Genomic DNA, 17,556 nt, shown 5'->3' on the forward strand with positions numbered 1-17,556 from the left:
GACTTGGAAGGCTAAAAGAGATAACAAAGCATAGGTCCTGGAACCTGGGCAAGTCAAAGATGAGCAGAGTACCTGCGATAGAGAACAGGAGGCAGGAGGCGGGCAGGAGTTAATGAGGCATCTGGTTGGCTAGACCAAGGTGTCCTCGGCCTAGAGCTCAGGAAGGCAGACAAGAAGAAGTAAGACTTCAGGCCAAAACTCTAGACAGAGTCACCAGCCAGGCACCATCTGATGAACAAGTGATCATGGAATCCTGCCAATCACAGGACTTTTGGGGGCATCAATCCCAGCACATGGCTGACCCAGGGTTCACAGGTGATACAGAGGTGAGCACTTGGCTAGAATAGGGAACAGGGGTGCAGAAAAAGACAACTGGTAAAGTAACTTATGTGAGTGCAGTGCTAGCTGGCCGGCACCTGCAATGATCTGAAAAGAGTTTCGCACTTAGAAGACACAGCATTCAGTTCTGGGGACATTTTTTAAAATATTTTATTTTGAAGTCATCTCTACACCCAACGTGGGGCTTGAGCTCATAACTCCAAGATCAAGAGTCCCATGCTCCAATGACTGAGCCAGTGAGACACCCCAGTCCTGCATACTTTAAGCAAGTTGTTGATGTCTCTCAAACTCAAAACTGTCTTCTAGAAAATGGGGAGACTATAATCTTCTTTGCAGGGATGTATAGGCAGCACTTCAAATCAGGAGATATAGGCAGCAAGGATGGAATGTGATGGGGACCTTCATTGGAGCCCATCACTTTCCTGACATGGGCCCCTATCCTGCCACATCCCGGGCCCCCCTTGCTCCTATTCAAGGCTCTTCTGTGTTCTCAACTCAAGAAGGTGACTTGTTTACAGAACAGTGGGGATCCAGTGCCTGTCCCAGCCCCTGGCAGGGTAGATGCTCAATGAATTCTTGACGCTTTAATGGGACTAAGAAATCTCAACAGATGTTCCTCCTTCTAAAACATGTTTGGGTATTCCAAGCACTGCATATTTTCATTTTCTTTTCTACCTACATTTATTTAAGCTTTGTATTTATTAACCGTGTGATTTTGGACAAATGATTTAACCTGTCAAAGCCTCAGTGCACCCATTCTATAAAATAGGAGCATTAGTGTTATCTATTTTACAGATTTGTGGTGAGAGTTAATTAAGACTATGTATGAAAGCCCAGTACCTGACACATTATAAGTACTTAAAAATGTTTAGCTATTACTAGAACCATCACCACTCAATTCAGCCATTGTCCCAGCAAAATTCTTGACTCAGACATATATATTCTATGCCTACCACTAATCCAAATCTCTGAGACTGGTTTGCACTAAATGTTACAGCCCCACAGCAGGGGCTAGACATTCTGAAGCCACCCGTGGCCTCAGGAATCATGAAAAGAAGCCACAAATATCCCCCAGCTCTCACTGACTACACAAAAATAGTTATTCTGCATTTGCTATATCTTCATCTCCACATTCTGTCCTAGGTCTACGTTTTACTGCAATTTCCATTCTCCTAATAAAATAACATCGTGCCTTTATGATCTTCTCTACACAAAAACCCTTAAACTACCCCATCCCACCCCCCAGAGGCATGAAAGTAAACCTAAAGCCATATGGCACTGGAATTAAAGTCAGCACATTGTTGCATTGCATAATTCACCATCAGTATGAATGATCTCCCAGTGATATTATGGTGTTAACCCACTCTGGTAAGCAATGGTTCATCATAATTCTAAGTTCTCCTTGCATCCCAGACGGCTGTCTTTCAAATGGAGGGCAGCTGAATTTCACTGCACAGACATGTCATGTTACCAGCACCGCTCCCAGCCCTGCCAATTGCCTCAAAGTTGCCTGATTCAGACCATCCACAGGGTTTCTGGATTTTAGCAAAGTATGTGGTGTGCCTGGGTGGCTTAGTTGGTTAAGCATCCAACTTAGCTCAGGTCATAATCTCATGGTTCCTGGGTTCGAGTCCCACATCAAACTCTGTGCTGACAGCTTGGAGTTTGGAGCCTGGAGGCTGCTTCAGATTCTGTGTCCCCCTCTCTTTCTGCCCCTCTCCAGCTCTCACTCTGTCTCTCTCTCTTTCTCTCTCTCAAAATAAATAAATAAATAAATAATTAATTAATTAATTAATTAAAAAAAAAAAGAATGCTACAGCTGCATATGTGCAAGACCTCATGATAACTTATGGAGGTAATCAATTCCATCCATCATTAAGGATGTCTGACCTTGTCACTCAAATTATACTAGAGAATTTTGATTCAAGGGCCCAACTTCCTAATTTGTTAATTGCAAGTTTGAAGATGGTGAATTGGATTCACAAGAGATTCTGGAATTTCCTTCACTTCATGAGGAGGATGTGAATTTCCCTTCCTTTCAAGGAGGCAACTTGGTACTGAACATAAATGTCAACATATAGTCAACACCTACCTAGGCAACCTTTATATGTATGTAAAATACACCACATATGTAAGCATAAAGACATGTGCTTGTCACCTTGGTGTCCCAATCTTGCAGTCTATCTTAATCTTGAAGTACAATGACTCAAACAACCATCCAATAGAGAAAGAGAAAAGCAGCCCCTGACAGCCAGGCCTGGGGGTTCTCCTGCCGAACATTAACAATTTCACGGAGCAACAATATCAGATGAGGCCACTCTATGGTCATGATGGATCAAGACAAAAACAAGACCACTCATAAGTGTGAACACAGATAAAACATGAACGTTGCCCAACCCACCCCTCCCCCCACCCCAGGTAATATGTGTAGCTGCTGCTTCTTAGCCAATTACACCTTCGGCCTCACTCTGGTCTGCCCTCTCTATAGTTACAATGGCTAAGAAACCCATCACAGAATCACCCATCTCCTGACAGCATCCAATCATAGTAGAGCCCCACTCTCTCAAGCCCTCCCTCCAAATCCCCCACATGAGCCCAAATCCTGTAAGCACTTTCAGAATGCCCTCTCACTGCAATGCCACATGGTTCAACACCTGATAGCCTCAACTTGTTCAACCATGTGTGTGTTCCTAGTGGTCTTTAGCTAGAAGACACGGACACCACAAAATTATCAGTACTTATCCTTCCTGTTTTTTCAAAGGTCACATCCTCCTGATGTATTTGAAGGAGGAGGTTTATCTAACATCCATGCACACCTCAATCTTACTTCATAGTTGTTCATGAATCCCACCCAGCAGTCTTAGCCCCCCTGTGGAGTTCTGCAACCACCACCTTCTACTCCCTTTCTGAAGAATACCATAAACACAAGACAGCAAGCAAAGTGAGTATCTGTGTAAGGATTTGTAAGTACTAGAGCTCAGCATTGAACATGGAATGTAAAACTGACTGATGAACACCCATATATATAAGTTTCTTGGGTATTCCCTTCACACCTCTCACTGCCACACTCCTCTGGCCCACCACCTCTTTTTTTTTTTCTTTTAATCATTATATAATTAGTGTCTTTTTTTCTTTGTTTGTTTTTGTTTTCTTTTATTTATTTTTTTTAATTTACATCCAATTTTGTTAGCATATAGTGGAATAATGATTTCCGAAGTAGAATCCAATGGTTCATCCCCTATGTATAATACCCAGTGCTCATCCCAACAAGTGTCTTCCTTAATGCCCCTTACTCATTTAGCCCATCCCCCCACCCCAACCCCTCTGGCAACCCTCAGTTTGTTCTCTATATTTAAGAATCTCTTATATTTTGTCCCCTCCCTGTTTTTATATTATTTTTCCATCCCTTCCCTTATGTTCATCTGTTTCGTATCTTAAATTCCACATATGAGTGAAGTCATATGATACTTGTCATTCTCTGACTGACTTATTTTGCATAGCATAACACCCTCTGGCTCTAACCACATTGTTGCAAGTGTCAAGATTTCATTCTTTTTGCTTGCCAAGTAATACTCCATTGTGTATATATATACCACATCTTCTTTATCCATTCATCCATCGATAGACATTTGGGCTCTTTCCATACTTTGGCTATTGTTGATAGTGCTGCTGTAAACATTGGGCAACAATAGATATTGTTGTCGTAGTTAGTGTTAGATATTGTATTGTAGTTAGTGTTAGCCATTCTGGCAGGTGTGAGGTGTTGTCGCATTGTGGTTTTGACTTGTATTTCCCTGATGATGAGGGATTTTGAACATTTTTTCATGTGTCTGTTAGCCATCTGGATGTCTTCATTGGAAAAGTGTCATTTCATGTCTTTTGCCCATTTCTTCACTGGATTATCTGTTTTTTGGGTTTGAGTTTGATAAGTTCTTTACAGATTTTGGATACTCTTTTTTTATTTTTTTAAGTCTTTTTTATTTTTATTTTTGAGAGAGAGAGAGAGAGAGAGAGAGAGAGAAACAGAGCATGAGCGGGGGAGGGGCAGAGAGAGGGAGACACAGAACCTGAAGCAGGCTCCAGACTCTAAGCTGTCAGCACAGAACCCTACACGGGGCTCAAACTCACAAACCATGAGCTCGTGGCCTGAGTGGAAGTCAGAGGCTTAACCAACTGAGCTACCTAGGTGCCCCTTGGATACTAACCCTTTATCTGTTATGTCATTTGCAAATGTCTTCTCCCATTCTGTCGGTTGCCTTTTAGTTTTGCTGATTGTTTCCTTCGCTGTGCAGAAGGTTTGATTTTGGTGAGGTCCCAATAGTTCATGTTTGCTTTTGTTTCTCTTGCCTCCAGAGACGTGTTGAGTAAGAAGTTGTTGTGACCGAGTTCAAAGAGATTTTTGCTTGCTTTCTTCTCTAAGGTTTTGATGACTTCCCGTCTTATGTTTAGGTCTTTCATCCATTTTGAGTTTATTTTTTGTATGGTGTAAAAAAGTGGTCCAGGTTCATTTTTCTGCATGTCGCTGTCCAGTTTTCCCAACACCACTTGCTGAAGAGACTGTCTTTATTCCATTGGATATACTTTCCTGTTTTGTCAAAGATTAGTTGGCCATATGTTTGTGGGTCCATTTCTGGATTCTCTATTCTGTTTCATTGATCTGAGTGTCTGTTTTTGTGCCAGTACCATAGCATCTTGATGATTACAGCTTTGTAATACATCTTGAAGTCCTGGATTGTGATGCCTCCAGCTTTGGTTTTCTTTTTCAGGACTGCTTTGGCTATTCGGGGTCTTTTCTGGCTCCATACAAATTTTAGGAATGTTTGTTCCAGCTCTGTGAATAATGTTGGTGTTATTTTGGTAAGGATTGCATTGAATATGTAGATTGCTTCGGGTAGTATCGACATTTTAACAATATTTGTTCTTCCAATCCATAAGCATGGAATATTTTTCCATTTTTTTGTGTCTTCTTCAATTTCTTTTATAAGCTTTCTATAGTTTTCAGTGTATAGATTTTTTCACCTCTTTGGTTAGGTTTATTCCTAAGTATCTTATGGTTTCTGGTGCAGCCCACCACCTCTTAAAGAATTTCTCCCTGGATTCTCCTTGCTCCCCTCTCTCCATGGTACCAGCTTTGTTTACGTGTTTTCTATCCTTCCATCCAGCTGTCCTTCTGTTCTCTGTACCCCCAAACCTCACTCTCCAGCCACCTCTCCCATATTCCCCTCTTGGGTATTTGCAGGGACTGCAAACCCTGGGCTCAACCACAGAAAAGGAGTAAGATCATGATAGTGGTGGTGGTAACTCCATTATGCACATCAGTTTTCTGTCTCAATGCCCTACACTGAGCAGCCCATGTCACAGTTGAGATAGAGTTCAGGGGAGGGTAAACAGGAGAATCACAAAATTCCCTAATTCTACTGAAGGGGTGGCTTTCAAATTTTCTTGGTTAAGAATCTTAATAAAAAATACATTTACATTGCAAACCCAGTATACACACACATACAAACATGATAGGTAGATGATAGTTAAATACACAGAGATATTATAATCTCATTAAAATGCTCTCTGAGACTTCCTTTTTGTCTTTCAGTTCATTTTTTAATGAAAAACTTCTACTTGGCTGCAACTTGTTACATCAGTTTCACCACCCACTAAGGGATCTTACTGTAGCTTGCACTCCTAAAGCAACCAACATCTAAAAATGACAAAATTTTCTTCTCACCGCAGGAAAAGAGATACATCTTCCACTGACGCACGCACACACACGCCCACCTGAGGCATCATCTTGCCCCCAACACAGGTTCCTGAGCCAGAGAGAAAAAAAAAAAAATCAATGACTCTCCTTCATTCTGGGTTTTATAGGCAGCATGAACTCACTTGACCATAGTGAGGCTCAAAATAGAGCACCAGTTCCCATGGTGACCAGTGCCTGTGAAGGAGCTCCTTTCAGGTGGAGGGACTAGTAGCTCAGCCAGAGTGGAGCAAGCAAGCCAAGGACCAGATCAGAGGCAACTCAGAATGTGATGGACTACAGTGGCTTTTGGGGACAGAAGCCAGAATCCAGTGGCCCAAGATGTACATAGAAATGCAGGATAGAAGAATACAGTTGGACAAATGAATAATGAGACCACAGTCACAAGTAGGGCACCCGAGGGAGTCAGTGTCTACATAGAAGGGAAAGGTGGTTGATGCCAAATACAGAGGGAACCAGGGCGTCAGGAACTGAGACCGGCTGGGGAGCAAGGGTAGGAACAAGTGCTCCAGAGGGAAATGGATGCAGCTCCATTAGAATTTCAATTTATTTGAATTTGAGATAGCATCCCATTTTGGCTAGCTACTTTTCAGCACCTTTACTCCTAGGACATACATCTTCTCAAACAGGGGTGTTTGAGGTGTGCATTCATTATCCCTCCCTGAAGTTAAATTTATTTTCCCTGATTTTTAAGCTCAAGACAGCCTTGTTGGTATGTTTACACCGTGGTGTTTATTTTCAGAGGTAGAGTTGCAATAAATGAAAAATATTTTCCCTTCTAGTAGAATGGGAAATATTACACTTAGATATTTATAAGTATGACTGGTTATTTTTTAAAACATGAAAGTCAAAAATACTATAATTATTATACATTGCTGGCAATAATTTTCTGAGTGTGTCTAGTATAAAGACTGAAAGTAATATTCATGACATGAACTGTACTTCAAACTGAATATAGAATAAAAATGGATTTAAATAACCAGAGAGAACTGCATATCTAAGTAGTATATGCAAAGCAGTTTAACTCTTTTATGCTAGAGTTACAGTGATGGGAAATCACCATAATAAAAGTAATAAGCTACTATTTTTTCAGTACCTATTTTATTCCAAGTACTATGATAGTTGTTTTATGTGCATTCTCTTATTTAATAGTCACAATAACCACAAGAAGTAGATACCATTAACCCTACTGTCTAGATGAGGCAACGGAAACGCAGAAAGATCAAGTTATCTACCCAAGGTTACACAGCTAGTAAGTGGCCAAATAGGAATGGGACCTATATCGCCTGGCACAAGTCTATGTTTTGTGTTCCTCCCTGTCTCCTTCATCTCAGTCTTTAGAGGGATGGCATGCAGGTGCTTACTCTGGGTACAAGGTTTTGCCTGATCAAATGCCATCATCTTTGGAAACTGTCAGAAAATTATTCTAGAGAATTATGTTCCATCACCAAAAGTAACCAGACCATATACTCACTCATGCAGAATGGAAACTAAACTCATATGGCCTTCAGAGGGTTTCTTTTCAGAGAGCTGCTGAGGAGCAGGAGCATTCCCCACTACGGCAATATCTGGGGAGCCCAGTTAAACCTGTGGGTTCAGAGGCTTTGGATATTTCCCCTAGCAGACTGCATGCTCCATGGAGACCACTGTATGTAGCATAGAATGGGCCACATTTTGGGGACACTTAATCCTGATTACCTATTTAGGGTCTCTCCCAGAAGAACACTTCAGAACGGTTATGCTCTACAATGACTCACCCCATTTACCCCCAGTGCTTCATTCCCATAACCTCCTCCTCCTGATCTCCCTTCCAGACACCCTTAGAACTGAAAGCATCTCCAGTGCTCTTCCCTAGAAGCACTTTTCTGCATTCAAGTGAGTAAGTGCATCAAGACATGTCTGAGTCTCGTTATGTTCTTCCTTCACTGAGGAGAGAAGGTAGCTAATGACGGTTCTCTTCCATCACATCCTGCACAGGCTCCTCAGCAGCAACCAGGAATTCCTGGACAAAGCAGCACAAAAGATACCTAAAATGGGCCCGAAAAGTATTGCATTATTTGATCAAGGAGACACTTTATTTTAATAATGAACTCCAATTTTAATGAGCTAGTAATTCATGTGTTTCCTTGGATTTGGAACCTATGTACATTTTTTAATGAACACTTTGCCTCTTTCAGAAGTAGCCTTCTCTATTTTTTGCCATAATTATGTGATATGTGATCTAATCATGATTTCTTATATGAGTGGTGAGAGTATAAAACTTTAATGGGGGGGGAGGGGAGAAACAAAGTAGAGACCAACCTTCTAAATGGAACATAAATGGAACAATACACAGCCATGAAGGGAAATTTGATGATACAATAACTTTTATTAACTTGATATGCTGACTGAGAAAAGAAATAGCATGCATTTTTTAAAAGTGACTTTTACAGAAGAATAATTTGTTTGCATAAAATATGATTACTTACCCTCATAAATGTTTATTTGAATATATTGCACTGTAACCAAAGCCAACTGCATCAGCCACAGCAGGGAAACCCAATTCTGAATTGCAAAACAAACCAAAGGTGTGACTAGGTGCACATCAGCATCCCATGCTGACTGGAGGAAATTTTGGCACTTAAAATTCTGCTGATTTTCCAGGATGAGGGGCTCTCATGAGACCAAATCCTTTAGAAATGGTGGGGTTGGGAGGGAACTACAACTCAGACTGGGGCCTACCCCTTCCAAAAAGAACAACACCTGGAAGAGGCTGGTCAGCACCTTTCTTAGGTTCACCTGAGTTTCCAACCCACTGTCCACAGTAGAATCTCAACTGGCAACGAGCTGTAGACACCATTTTTATATGTGTACATTCAAATAAGTGTCGGATTTAGAAAAAAGGTTACATGGGCTGTGCTCTCCAACTGACCAGTCTTCACCATTTCCATTCTTCTTTGACTTCGACCTCCATTCATTTACCTCTTCAGCCCCGTGAGCCCTGGGATTCCTGACCTACACATCCTGCTATCACTAAGCTGAAAACTGGAAGCTCTTCAGGGACACAGGCTCAGATTGTCTCCATCTAGAGGGGAGTGCAGAAAGGTGGGGGAAGAGAACTCATCCTTGACAAATGCTTTTACACTCATTTTCTCACCTGAGGCTGCCCAACACATCACAGCAAGTCAATGGTAGAGGAAGCCCTAAGACTTAGTATCCCCATTTCCTAGGGCCCAGATCTTCCAAAGATCCTAAAGCTATCTCCGTTCCTAACAAATTTCATATTCTATAATCATTTACTGATGAAGGATGCAAGAGATTACTAAGGAATTACTATGGAGGAAGTGCAGAAAGATAGGCAAGTTTTCATGGGTCAGACCCATTGAAATCAGGCAACTTAAAAAAAAAAGATTGTTCTTACAGTGAAGATTCTCCATAATTGGACAACTTCTTTATGTGGTGTCATCAAGGAAAATCTCTTTAATGTTGTGATTTCTTTCTCTGATTTTACTTTTATTTGCATTTATTTTATACAGAATTTACTCCCAGGCCCTAAGTTGTTGTTTCTTCAGTTTCTTCTGGGGTATTTTTTCTTCTGTGCAGCCTCCTCTTCTGGATTAGGAACAATCTGCTCTTTTCCAGTAAGGATCATCTCCATGTGACAGGGAGAGTTCATGTATGTGTTAATCCAGCCATGAGCCCTGAAAGTTCTATTCCACATCTTAGGGGCTTTGTTCACCTGGATATGCTTCACCAGAGAATCTATATCTAAACCCGGAAGTTCAGCATTACTCTCTGCATTTTTTAGCATGTGCAATAAAAATTCAGCACTCTTTTTGGGCCACTGACCCTGTGTCCAGCCCCACTGTTTGGCCTGGGCACACCTACCAAGTCCACCCTTGTAGTGACGGAATGACACACATCACTTCTGCATAATGACATCCTTCAAATAGTTGGTGGCTTTTCAGATATGCCACCAATGTGACCTGGGTAGTTGCACATGTGTTCTTAAAGTGAGCATGAAGATTTGAAACTTGATCTGCATGATTTTGTAGGGTTTTCTGGATCAAGTGAATAGCAAACCATTTTCAGAGATCACCTCAGACTGTTTAAGGGTAGAAGTGATTTTTGTTTTCAGGTAAACAGGAAAGCGTGATTTCTGATGTCACCTTGTTACTTCTACTGTTGAACCTTGTCATACTGAAAACAACATAAAACAGGGACAGGACAAAGCATGGAAATGAAAAGGTAGAAACATTGAAACTCCTAATGTGCCAAGCACTGGGCTTGGTGAGTTACGTGCCATGACATGGGATCTTCATCACTCTTCACTTTAGAAATCTAGAAGCAGAAGTTAAGTTGGCCAAGGTCACAGAGCAAGTAATGAAGTAGATGGCCCATGCTGTATCTCTCAGAACTGCTGGCCAATTACCATTTAGATTCACAGCTTCATTTTTTTTTTTTTTTTTTTTTTTTGGATTATACTACATGGATTCGGATTATGTTGTATAAGGCTGGAATTAAAACACAACATATTTACTGTGACATTTTCATTTACCCAGGCAATTTCTGTTTCTCCTTCACTTACCTAGGCAGGGCCTTAGTTAGTGGTCCACAGTTCAGTGAATAGCCACAATTTCAAATCTGACTCCCAAAGCCATTTCTTTATAATGCAATTGCAGAAAACAGAAGGGGCAGATGTCAGTAGTAATGCCACTGCATAGAGACAATTTCTGGAAATGTAGCCTGAAAGAGGATTTGTTCTAACTGCTGATGACTGTCTCAGTTCTCTTATTGCCTTTGGCTATAGAGGAACTGAAGACCAGCAAAAAATTCCGGCCTCCTCTCACAGAGAGCTCTTCACCCAGGGGTTCATGGCTCCATCCAGTGCACAAGCAAACAGCCCTGATAGAAGGGCCGATAACTGCATTTCCAGACACTGTGTTATGACTGTGTCCACCATAGGAAGTTAGTTTTGTCTTTTTAAAAAATCATCACGAAGGTATCCTCACAGCATGAAGCCTGAGAAAGAGTGGTAAATACCTCACACAGTGTGTCAAGAGTAAAGTTAACGACAAAATTGCGAATATTTTATTTCCACATTATTTCCCTAAGCCCCCTTGTCGTCCAGACCTTTCCGTCCTTTTAAACCACAGGTAGCTTCTGGCGAAGCTTAAGACAGATGGCAATGTAGAGTTCCTGGCAACCAAGATAAATGTGCGTAATATCAAGCACCTACCTTACAGCTTCAGAGGATCACAACACACCAGCTCCTTCCCGAGGCTTCAGGAAGGGTCGCTTGCTAAAATAATTTTCTGGTTAACAAGAAATCTATGCAACATTTCATGCCCTGCTTGTTTCAGAAGCCCCCTCTGAGGGATCCACGCTATGCATTTTAATTTAGGTTTACACGTTTTGTTTTTTAATAGCATGAACTATGCATAACAACACATTTCACAATATGAAATGAAAAGCCCTTGATACAGTTCATCCACTGGAAGGTTTTAAGTCTAAATCCAGAACAAATAAAGCAAAATAAACACAGCAGGACTCCAACTTTCCTCTTCTCACGTTTGGTAATTTGTTTGGGCATAGAATGAGGGGAGATTTGGGGCATGGAAGAAGTGGAGGAAGCAGGGAATCAACAACTGTGCGTGACCTGCCAAGGAATCCTTATTCTCATCTGGAGCCAAAGACCTTTTATTGAACATCACAGTATGCAAGATGCTGTCCTGAATCCCTCTTGGTCATTTTGCCATATTTGCTGGAAATCAATCCTTTTGCAATCAGCTCAGATTTGAGAGGCTTTTTACCATTGCAGCATGTAAATGGGGATTTCAGATGCATTTGAAAACACAGTAGGAGGGCTAATTTGGAGATAATAGACATTTTCTATTTGTTTGTGTTCAAATCCACAAGGTTGTATAGAGCTCCAGGAACTTGTTGGTTAACAGAGATTTTCTAACAAAAGCTCCATCCAGAACCTTGCAGTGGCCTCCAAGTATGCATTGATCCCAGTGTCTGACCCATGAGGAGAAAGGTACAGAGCACTTACTTGATTCACCCACAGTCACACAGGGTGTGAGTGGCCACTTTCAAACATGTTTTCAAAACCTGTGCTCCATATTGACATCTGATTCCCAACGTCCATCCTAAAGACCCTGAAGAAGTGGGAAGCACTGAAGATGCTGAGTGATTCTAGGAAGTGGCCCCCTGCCCCTCCTGCTCTTAACTGGTAGAATTTGCAGCATCAGTGTCCTCTGGCAGGCTGATCCATTTCTCCCAGGGCTTAGAGGAGTTTGACTAGTGGGTGTGGACAAATGAAACCTCTTTAGAGAACATTTTGCATTTAGACGAGCCATGAACATAAAGTTGCTTCAATCAACAAGCATGGCAAAAAAACAAGATCTAGAATTCAACTCTTAGTTTCTTTTCCTTTGTGATATTCATACAAATATTCTTCCTGGCCTCTGAAGTCATCTGCAATAGGAAAATCCTTGTCATTTCTCCCCATTACATTAGTCTAAAAGCTAAACAGTTGCAAATGAGGTTGCAAAGATGCCTTACCTTCTTTCTATCTTCTAAGCCTAGTCATCCTTCAAGATCCAACCCCAGTGAGTCTTCCCCAACCACTCATGGCTCAGGCTGATTTACCATGGATATTAGCTTCAGGGTCCTATACCGTTCAGGTCTCCCCCAACCTGGTTTCTGTAAAAACTGAGAATTAAAACAGACAAAATATCAACTTTATTACCAAGTGGTTTTGTTAGACTAACCTCTACATTTGTTTAGGCAGACTTGCTCCCATAGGGCAAGTGATAGATAGTTGTCCAGGAGAAACATACACTTTGCAAGAGAAGGATTGAAGAGAGCCCATGCCCTATGTGGACAAGCTAGCTCCCAAGAGGAGGAAGGATGGAACTATCTAGAGCATGTGACTCCTACCCTCCATGGGGGTGGAGTGAATAAAAGGGAAAGAACAGTTTGACATGTGCTTAGGAAAATTCCTCCTTGAAGAAGCTGGTGGGGCGGGGGGGGGGGGGGTGGAATGTGTTCTCCTTTGGCATATAATCCTGTATTAAATTTCCCCACACATATTAGTTTTGCCCCTTTATCTGGATTTTTAAGCTTCTTCAGGAGATCCATTTCTTACATGTCTCGTATGCCTCACAGAAGCAAACACAATGGTAGGTGAATAATGGGTATGTAACAAATATCTGTCTTTAAAATGATTGATAAGAGCAAGGATTGTGCAAAGTTAACTGTTCACATTTGTGAAAAACAACTAAACCTTAGAAATTCAAATCTGTTTCATCAATAGGTTGACCAGTTTGGACCTCGGTCCCAGGTCAAATCCTCATATCTAAAAATCCTGACCTAAAGTCATACAGCCTTATACTCTATTGTTAAAAAAAAAAAATGTTCTATTTCATTACTCAGAACACATTATCAACCAAAGACCTTAAGCATAATTTGGCAGAAGTTCATTCTTCACAAACTCAGAACCTAAATTTCGATTGTCCCTTAATGAAACATCTACGGAAAATATTGCAAAGTTTGGTTGAAAGAAAAAGAGAAATACATACAAGTTGCAAGAAATAGAGCTGGGAACTACCACTTAAGGTGCAAACACAGGTAGCATATACTCAAATTCCTCCCAATTTGTTGATGAAAATCTTACAGTTATGCCATAGTCAGAAAGAAGAAAATTTATACTCTGAAGAAATGCCCTATCAGCACACAGAGTAAACTGTGGGTGTAAAATTCCTAGTGTTTACATACCATCTGCCTCGATATGAAAAATGCAGTTACAGGCATATGTGAAAGCATAACAAATGAATGAAATTCAAAACTAGAATGTCCTGAAAGTCAAGCTCTAAAAGTTCTCCCAAATGAGAGCTGTTGAGATGATACCTTCCTTCTGAACAAACAGATTGCAAGAGCATTAGTGAAGTGGTTACATATATATCAGTCAGGGTCCTCTCTCTGGAAGAGGTAACTTATTTTTTTTAACATTTATTCATTTTTGAGAGACAGAGAGAGAGCGTGAGTAAGGGTGGGGCAGAGAGAGGGAGACACAGAATCTGAAGCAGGCTCCAGGATCTGAGCTGTCAGCACAGAGCCCAACGCAGGGCTCGAACTCACGAACCATGAGATCATGACCTAAGCCAAAGTCAGTTGTTTAACCAACTGAGCCACCCAGGTGCCCCTGGAAGAGGTAATTTTTAAGTATCCCTAAAGAAAAACAAAAAACAAAAACAAATGCAGCCTGGAGACAAATGCATGCATTGATCCATACCTGAGCAAGAAACTATCTTCTGTAAAGGAAGATCTGCAACTCTTAACCATCATCAACCAGAGATAATTGATAGAAACACTTATAAAGATAAACCACTTTATATCAATGATGTTGGTGGGTTCTGTCACCTCTAGAGATGCTTCTGAGGAACACCCTGGGAAAGCAGCCTTCTTAGGCAGACATTAACTACCAAGTGCTCACTAGCAAGTCAGCCTTAAATGGTGATGAAGTAGAAACTATAGAAACACCACCATGAACTGGCTCCAAGAAAGTTCACCAAAACCTACCCAAACTTCCCCAGTTACTTTCTAAACCATTTTAAAAAAATTATTCCTGTGACTTAATGAATTCATGTAGCTATTTCATTGAATAGACATTTATATAGTCCTTATTATGTGTCAAGCAGGGTTTTAGCGGCATTACTTCTCTTGCCAAGCCTATGGGGTGATAATACTTGAGGATATTGGGCACAGAGAGACTAAGTAACTTGCCTGACACCACACAACTCCTAAATGAATTGAATGCAAATGGTTCCGGCTCTTGAGTCCATGCTGCTCATCATAAGTGTGAATAACGGAGTAACCCTCTTTGGTCATGATCATCATGGATAGGCCCTCATTACCTCTCCCTGCAACTACCAATATAAAAGGTTTGTGTTTGTATATATATGGCCAAGAACAGATTATATGGACAATCTAACATTAATGTCTATGCTGTTAGCATTTCGAACATCTTAGAATATATTACAGTCCATTCTCCAAGTAACTTAGACATAAAGGTATAAGACAATAGTTCTCAAACTGTACTAAGAATCAGAATCCCCTGGAAAACTTGCTAAAACTCAAATTGCTGGGCCCCTTTGCCAAAGTTTCTGACTGAGCAGGTCCCAAGAATTTTTTCTAATGCCTCCCAGGTATTGGTCCTGCTGCTGAAGGGAACCTGGATTGGTCTGCTAGAGCTGCCATAAGAGAACCCCAATGACTGGGCAGCTTACACAACAGAAAATTCTTTTTCTCATAGTTCTGGAAGTTGGAGCTCAAGATCAAGATGTTGGCAGGTTTGGTTTCTCCTGAGGCCTCTCTCTTTGGCTTGTAGATGGCCACCTTCTTGCTGTGTCTTCACATGACCTTTCCTCTGTGTTCATCCCTAGTGTCTCTCCCATTTTTATAAGGACAGCAGTCATATTGTATTAGAGCCCCACTAGGGGCCTAAGTTTAACTCTATCACCTCTTTGAAGGTCCCATCTCCAATGCAGTCACATGGATTAGGGCTACCCATACGATTTCATTTAATTATACCTCTTTAAAAACTCTATCTCCAAATATAGTTACATTCTGAGGGACTAGACACTGGGACTGAAATATATGAATTAGGAGGGTACACAAGTCAGCCCATAATAGTGCCATATTTTGAGACCACTGGTCAAGAGAATGCAACAAGTACAATGCAAAGGGCATGCCTTGGCCAGGAACCCCATGAAGACCATCATCCATGCATGCCAATGAATTAAACATGTTCATTTGAATCTGTTTTTACTGATGAATCTCACTTCTGCCTCTCACTCCAAGCCGTGATGTGCTGACCAGAGAAGGGCTCTCTGACTTTCACCAGCTCTCTCAGATCTGAGATCTTGCAGATGCCTTCAGATGTTGACAATTATCCTTTCTCTACCCTTTCTCTGAACCTTGGGGTTCACATCTATAAAGCCAAGAAAACCAATGTCTACATTAATTTACTCATGCAATCCAAAAATTAAGTCATGGTAGATAAAAATAAGATTGCTCCCTAAGACATAAACTAGAATTATAAATTAAAAAGCAGATCCAGGTGTCAGCATATGTAAGTCACCTTAAAGACAAAAATGGCTCCCTGTCTTAATCTTTTTGGGCTGCTATAACAAAAATGCCACAAATTGGGTATCTTGTAAACAACAGAAATTTCTTTCTCACAGTTTTGGAGGTTGGGAAGTCCAAGATCAAGATGCCAGCAGATTTAATGTCTGTTAAGGGCCCACTTCTTCACAGACAGCTGCCTTCTCCTGTGCTTTCACAAGATACAAGGGACAAGAGACCTCTCTGGTGACTCTTCTGTAAGGGTGCTAACCCCATTCATGAGGGCTCCACCTGTGAATCTGGGGAGTTTATATCCATTCAGACCAAAGCATTCCCAGACATACAAGACTTGATTTTCATCAGATTGAAGCTGTTCAGACACATAAGACACAGTGAGTCTGAAAGAAGGTAAATTACCCTTACAAACATAGGCGAGAGAGGACTCCCAGCAGCCACTAGTGATGAGCTCATTTGGGCAGCATCCAGAGACCAGCGAAGTACTTGGTCAGTCCAACCTGAATAACAATGCACCTGATGTATGTGTCTTTTTTCTGCAAACATACGGACAGGACATGCCAACAGAGCTGATGACATGAAATATTTGAGTCATATTAAGTCTCCTAGCCTTGCTTCCATGCTCACCAAGCAGCCTTCTGATAATTTGGCTTTTAACACACATAACGTGTCTCCAGGGAAAGCATGCCCAGTCAGGCCAACCAGGAATTTCTAGTGCCAGTAAATTATTATGCTGGCATTCTAGCTTTAAATATCAGCCTGTTGAGAGCTTTTTTCATATAAGGAATCTCCTCTAAGTCCAGTCAACTCAGAAATACCAATAAGATCTCAGTTTCTGAGCCAGACTCTGATCCCCCCAGGTGTATGCCATCATGTGAAGCCTCCTAGTGATCAGTCACCAAATTATGCAGCACCCTGAATGAATGACCCTGAGAAGATAACTAACGTACTTTGTGGTTGAGCAATAGGTTCACACTTAAAGGACAAGCAAAGCATAGAGCTAAAAGGACAAACTTCTGAATTAGACAAACTTGTGGTTAAACCCTGGCTCTACGACTCGTTAGCTCTGTTATTTAGCCTCTGATTCTCAATTTTCTCACTTACGTAGTGGAGGAAATGTCTATGTTACAAATCATCAGTTCTGAAAGTGTAGACCCTAGATGTCTAAGTCTGTTCAGACTGCTATAACAGAATACTACAGACTGGGTAGCATATAAACAGAAACCTATTTCTCACAGTACTGGAGGCTGGACAGTCCAAGATCAGAGTGCCCACAGATTCAGTCCAGTGAAGAACTGCTTCCCCAGTAGTCCATCTCATGTGTCCTCATGTGGCAGGAG

The 17,556-nt window shown here is 41.3% G+C and overlaps 1 pseudogene; it reads right to left on the bottom strand.

Annotated features, from left to right (window-relative positions):
* Positions 1–8,753: 8,753 nt before the first annotated feature.
* On the bottom strand, positions 8,754–10,156 carry LOC101088659 (annotated as a pseudogene).
* Positions 10,157–17,556: the final 7,400 nt, after the last annotated feature.

Source organism: Felis catus, chromosome A3 (genome assembly GCF_018350175.1).
Source record: "Felis catus isolate Fca126 chromosome A3, F.catus_Fca126_mat1.0, whole genome shotgun sequence".
Classification (NCBI taxonomy): Eukaryota; Metazoa; Chordata; class Mammalia; order Carnivora; family Felidae; genus Felis; species Felis catus.